Genomic DNA, 7,094 nt, shown 5'->3' with positions numbered 1-7,094 from the left:
GCACGAGTTAAGAAGATAAGAAACACAAAATGAAATGAGTTATAAGACTTGAAGATCACGTGAGACCCACAATGATACCATGAGCTAGAATCTTATCAATATGAGCTAGAAGATCACGTGGGACTCACAAGGATAAGACCACGAGCTGACCTCCTCCCTTATGTCCACGTTCTTGAAGAAGAGCTATAGTTCAACTTATATTAGAACTCTATTAGATTGTGTTATCCTTTCATGATAGAGTTATCTTTAAGAGTTAGAGTTGGAATGTAATTAGGAGATTTAAAGGTTAAGTATATAAGGACTCTATCACTTCCTCTACTATAAAAAGAGGTGTTGTAATTCGGAATTAATCAAGTTCTACAATTCTCTCTCGAGTAAATCTCTCTCTCTTTGCTTGGCACTCACGTTATTCCTCTTGAGCCTTTTTCCCTTTTTCTCCTTTTTCTTTCTCTCTTCCCTTGTTCGGAATATTTGAAAAGGGATCTTAAATTCAACATCGTATCAAAGTATTAAATTTAGGGTCCCTACATCATAAGGAATGCTCTAAGAAGATATGATCAACACCACTCATAGAAGGCTACTTGTGAAGGAAGATAAAACAACGTGAGATAAGTTTCTTCATTATTTTTTTATTACTTCATGTTTATGGTTTCCAAACTTAGAAGATGATTTAAAGATGAGTATGTGAATGTTTTTCAACTTATGAGATTGTGGATATGAATGCCTCTCGATCTAGAAGAAGCTATCAAAATAGTTATGTCGGTTTGGAATTTTTGTTAACCGAGACCAGTCCATGATCAGATTGTTGAAAAAAAAATTTTTGTGGGAACAAGATTACCTTGATATAGAAGATTGATATTGAGTCTATTATGAGTGGTTATTTACTCAAAAAAAAATCAGAATAATGATTATTTAGTGTCAATGCTAAATTTCTCCATGCACCAAGTTGTTTGAAAGAATACTAGGATATTTTGATTAGCATTTTTTGGAGAATTATTTTTATTGAAGTGACTATTATGGCTAAAGAAAATGAGAGGAGCAAAGGTGGTATATTCAGAATTACCACTGTTGATTTTCAGGACTCCATGAATTTATCTCATGGAGAAAAAGGAAAAGAAACCCATTAGGAGAAAACATGAGGTAGAAGGGTCATGGAATTGATTATTCCTTACCCTCCCCCTGAAGCTCTATTATAGATTTATGGAACTACTATATTACAATAATACCCCTGAACTTATGGTTTAGGGTTTTAACCCTAGAACTTTAATTTAATTACATGAATTCCATCTCTATGAGATGACCCTTTATTTACCATCCTGCCATCAATGTATGTGGGCCTATGGGCCTTCTCCTTGATTTGTAGGCCTTGAGCCCATCTTCTATTTCTCTTGGATCCATGGGTCTTTCTTGGTCTTATGGGTTTGGGCCCATCTTGTTATACACTATGATATGTCGGCCTTCCTTGGTCGTGTGGGCTTGGGCCTTGTCTTCCAACACTCCCCCTCAAGTTGGGGGTGAGAGAACAGCATGAACTCCGAGCTTGCTGTAAATAATGTATAAAATCTTTCTTGAGTAATATGGCTTCATCTTCCAACACTCCCCCTCACGCTGATGCTCTCGTTCATGAGGCCCAGTTGGTATAATATTAGTGAGAGTAAATCACTCCTAGCCGCTAAGATATTGCTCTGAAGTGTCCACCTCCACCACTGTGTCCCTCCACAGGACAACAACTCTCAAGTGGTAGAGTTTTGAGAGTAAAAAATGATATTAATGGGGGAAGTAACATAAATTAGTTCCTTCGTCATGGACTTTCAACCACAAAAATTTAATATTTTTATGGGGATGAAGTTCCTTCGTCATGGACTTCTGACCACAAAAATTTTAATATTTTTGACGGGGATGAAGTTCCTCCGTCATGGATGCCCAACCACAAAAATATGATATTTTTGACGAGGGTGAATTTCCTCCATCATGGACTCCCAACCACAAATAAATTTGATATTTTTATGGGGATAAAGTTCCTCCGTCATGGACTCCCAACCAAAAACAATTTGATATTTTTGACGGGGTTGACAATAAATAATGGTATGAGGCTACTTCTTCTTCAATAATAATGTCTCGTCAAAAGAGAAACAATAGCAGCAGTTGAAATGGGTTTGGCTTGGGCCCATTTAACACGACCCAAAATAATCCTTGTAAAATGACCCATGAAATAATCCAATGCACATATCTAGACCAAATAAAATGTTGACCAAGGAATAATCTATCAATTTTTCAATAATAATCCAGCCGGAGATAAAAAAATTTCGAGTCGTGCTTACGAAGGGTATCAAATTTTATGAGTTGGTCCACATCGGTTTGGAGGTTCTTATAACAAAGGACTTTCTTGGTCATCTCACCAACCGTGGACCACCTATTGATCAAGAAGACATTTTTTTAAACAAATGGTTAAAAAATGATACCATTGTGATTAGTTGGCTAATCAAAAGCATGGAAAAATTATGGAAAGAATGCACTCATTGTGGGAGATATGGCCACACTATCAATACGTGCTATTACAAGGAAAGGAGTTACTGTGGAAAAAATGGTCACTATGGAGAAATATGTTATAATGACATCGACAACTCAGACTTGACAAACGCTAATCAAGCCTTGGTAGGTGATACAAAGGAGGATCAGCCCACAAAATCAACTAAAAAGAAAATTTTTACTGATGAAGAATATGAGTTGTTTAAGAAAATGATGGGTTCTTATCCAAGTTCCTCATTAAATACCGCTACCACCACTGTTTCAGGTATGTTATCTGCCTCATCTTCATCCTGGATAATTGACTCAGGAGCCTCCGAGCATCTTACAGGTAACAGACATTTATTACATTCTGTATTTCCGTGTCTTTCACATAAGTTTATTACCATAGCTGACGGTTCTCAAACCAAGGTTCAAGGGAAAGGATCCACTTTCGTTACACCATCACTTCCTCTCACTGATATTCTATTTGTTCCTATCTTCCCTTTGAATTTGTTATCTGTTAGTCAACTGACAAAGTATTTTAATTGCTCTATCACCTTCTCACCCACTTCGTGTGTATTTCAGGATCTTATAACGAAGCAAGTGATTGGTGGAGACCGTGAACAAGGGGGCCATACTACCTGGATGTGCCAAAAATAAATATTATTTCCTTTAGTGAAAATGAGACAAGGCTATGGCACAACCGGTTGGGACATCCATCTTCACAATCTCTTCATTATATGTTTCCTACTCTTAAAGTCAGGTTCGAGTTTAATTGTGAAGTTTGTCAACTGAGTAAACATCAAAGGAGTACATACTCACCTCGTCCAGAAGTCAAAATTATTACTCTATTTTCATTAATTCATACCGATGTATGGGGACCCTTGTGCATCTCAAATATTTCTCAAGTCAGGTATTTTATTACATTTATTGATGACTTCACTCATACCACTTGGTTGTTTCTATTTAAGAAGTGTTATGAGATACCATTGATTTTTAAGTCTTTTCATGTTATGGTACTCACTCAGTTTGGTCAAAACATAAAAATACTCCGGTCTGATAATGCCAAAGAATACATTTCCAAAGAACTTGACTCTTTTTTGTCAAGATAATGGCATTATCCATCAAACATCATGTGCCTACACTCTTAAAAAAATGGTGTAGCCGAACGGAAAAATTATTATATTCATGAGGTAGCTCGAGGTTTATTATATGCCATGAAAGTTTCATACTTTTATTGGCCTCATGCAATCCTTACCGCATGCTTTCTTATAAATCGTCTTCCATCTTCCATTCTTGGTAATAAATCTCCTTACTTTATATTGTTACCAAATGATGATCCATTTTCACTACCCCTGAAAATCTTTGGGTGTCAATGTTTTGTCCATATTTCCTCCCCATAACACAGTAAACTTGATCCTAAATCTATCAAGTGTATCTTTCTAGGATACTCTCGTACACATAAGGGTTATGTTTATTATAATCCCACTCTTCAGTATTTACTTGTGTCTAGGGATATCACATTTTTTGAAGACTCTCCATACTATTCTGACAATGCTCCTCCAGGTTTATCTTCAGTACCAAGTTCTCCACGACTGATTGTGCCTTGTGCTACTAAAACTTCTCAGCCCCCATAAATACCGGCTGACACCACACCTACTGAGTTTATGGATCCCACCGAGGTAAGTCCATCTTCTCCAGTTGTTTTTGGCCCACAATATGATACTCGTCCTATCGCACAAAGAAAAGAACCCAGATCATGCACCATACCCTCTACTTCTCATCCCATATCAAATTTTGTGTCTCATCATCGTCTGTCCCCTACATGTTGTCAATTCCTCTCTGATATTCTTTCCATATTTGTACCACAATCCTATCAGGAGACTCTCAAACATCCAAGTTGGAAGGCAGCAATGGATGAAGAAATGCAGGCACTTTATGAAAATCATACATGGGCTCTAGTCCCACTTCCATTAGATAAGAAACCCGTCGGTTACAAATGGGTGTTTATTGTGAAACACAATCCGAATGGCTCTATCACTCGGCTGAAGGCTTGCCTCGTGGCTAAGGGCTATACACAATGTTATGGAATTGACCTTCCCTCCAGTGGCAAAAATGAACTCGGTACGTGTGTTATTATCTCTGGCAACTAACTCTTCCTGGTAGGTATATCAACTTGATGTGAAAAATGCCTTTCCTAATGGGGACATCAAAGAAGAAATTTATATGCAACAACCACCTGGGTATGTGGTTGAGAGGGAGTCAGTATGTCGACTAAAAAAATCTTTGTATGGTCTAAAAAAATCCCCTCTTGCATGGTTTGAGAAATTTAGTCAAGCCGTCATACAGGCAGGATTTTACAAATGCTCTGGAGATCACTCAATTTTTATTAAAAACGCACCTAGAGGCAAGGTAATTCTGGCAGTATATGTTGATGATATCATTTTAACTGGTAGTGATTCCGAGGGCATCTAGGAAACAAAATAAAAAATATGTGCTGAATTCACGATAAAGAATCTTGGACTACTCAAATATATTTTAGGTATTGAAGTATTACAATCCAGACATGGGATTGTGCTATCCCAAAGGAAGTATGCTCTTGATCTATAGGAGGAGACATGAATACTGGGATGCAAACTAGTAGACACTCCTATGGACTCAAATACAAAATTATCTGCAGGTACTAGAGAAGATGTAGATATCAGGAAATATCAGAGACTAGCGGGAAGACTTATTTACCTATGTGTAACAAGGCCAAATATATCATATACAATAAGTGTAGTGAGTCAATACATGCACAAACCATAACTTAGTCATTGGCAAGCACTTGAAAGGATATTACGATATCTAAAAGGAGCTATAGGAAGAGGGCTTCTCTATAAAAATCATGGTCACTTCAACATCGAAGGATTCTCAGATGCAGACTGGGCCGAATCCTCGGATGACAAGAAATCTACTTCAAGATTTTGTACGATGGTTGAAATAAATCCTGAAGTAGATTTCTTGAGCCTATTTTGAGATGTTTTTATCTATTGAATTTCATAAATCTAATTACTTAGCTTCTATGCTAAGCTTCTCCATTTTTCGAGTTATTTGAAGAACTCAACTCGGTTTTGTGTTTTTTTGGAGATTTTTTTGAAAGCTACGAGGTGGCTGATTGGTCTTGGAACTGAATATATATTGCTTTACCCCCAAGCTAGAGTCAAATATATTTTTGGAATGATCTTGGAAAGATCTAATTCGAAATTTCTACCTTACCTTACTTGATCTAATGCTTATTGATTGATTTTTGCTATTCTCTACAAGGAAGACTAGAGAATTAATTATATAATTTTTTGGCCAGCAAGTTGATTGGCCTAAGTGGGTTCCCTCCTTGCCTAAAGACTTGATAGGCTCGGGTCTCCTCCCATCTACTGAGCTAGCCTTGGCTGGTCTTGAATCTCTAAGCAGCTTACTTAGGCTACTTCAAATTTGAGTACTTTATCACCCTTGAATTGCCTCTTATGGCTGAAGAATATATGGGTAACAAGAATGATATTCTCAAGATTACTATGTTAAGCACCTAGCCAATACTACCCATAAGACCGACCTGGTAGGTAGAAGAAAGTCAAGTACTTAACCCCAAGACCATAACAATAATCCCACCGTTATGAGCCAACAACCACGGCGGCCCACTCTAGCGACCTAGACTGCATTTTTACGCTACATAGGTCTCTTGGTCGCCCCCTCTATTTTGCCCCCTCAGGGATTCAAACTCGCAACAACGGTATAACTTTGATACCAAATATTAAGCACCTAGTCAATACTACCCAAAAGACCGGCCTGGTAGATAGCAGAAAGCCAAGTACTTAACCCTAGGATCATAACAATACTCCCACCGTTATGAGTCGACGTCCACGGTGGCCCACTCTAGCGACCCGGACCGCCCTTTTGCACTACACAGGTCTCTAGGTCGCCCCCTCATGGATTCGAAATCGCAATGGCGGTATAGCTCTGATACCAAATGTTAAGCACCCAGCCAATACTACTCAAAAAACTGGCATGGTAGGTAGTGAAAAGTCAACACTTAACCCCATGACCATAACAATACTACCATACACTTGTGACGTGTTGAAGAGCAAATAGGGAAGAGTCTTACATGACTTTCACAATAAGAAGTCTTACAGAGCCAAAATTATTATGGAAGGAGGTCTCACTGAAGAGTTTCAGTTTAAAGGTGTTTTAGTTATGGTGAGTTAGTTAATGATGCTAGGACTTATCTTTAAGTATTAGAGTTTGGATGTAATTGGGACAAAGGTAGTTTAATTGTAATTGGAATTTACTTCTGTCCTCTATTATAAATATGGGTTCATGTACTTTGATTACATCAAGTCAATGAAGTTTTTCTCTTTTTCATAAATTTAACATGGTATCAGAGCAGGTTCCATGAGTTGACTCGGTCAACTCATAGTGATAATGTGATACTTTTCTAATCTGTTATCTCTAGCAGTTTAGGTTTGTATCTATTTTTTTTCTTTCTCTTTTCAGTCCCTATACCCATTGTTTACTTTACATTTTCACCTCTATACGGAGCTTTTAATATTCTA

Source organism: Aristolochia californica, unplaced genomic scaffold (genome assembly GCF_029961685.1).
Source record: "Aristolochia californica isolate CCGP_79_NKW_82.1479 unplaced genomic scaffold, dmAriCali1.0.hap1 SCAF_10, whole genome shotgun sequence".
NCBI lineage: Eukaryota > Viridiplantae > Streptophyta > Magnoliopsida > Piperales > Aristolochiaceae > Aristolochia > Aristolochia californica.
This window is presented reverse-complemented; position numbering follows the sequence as displayed.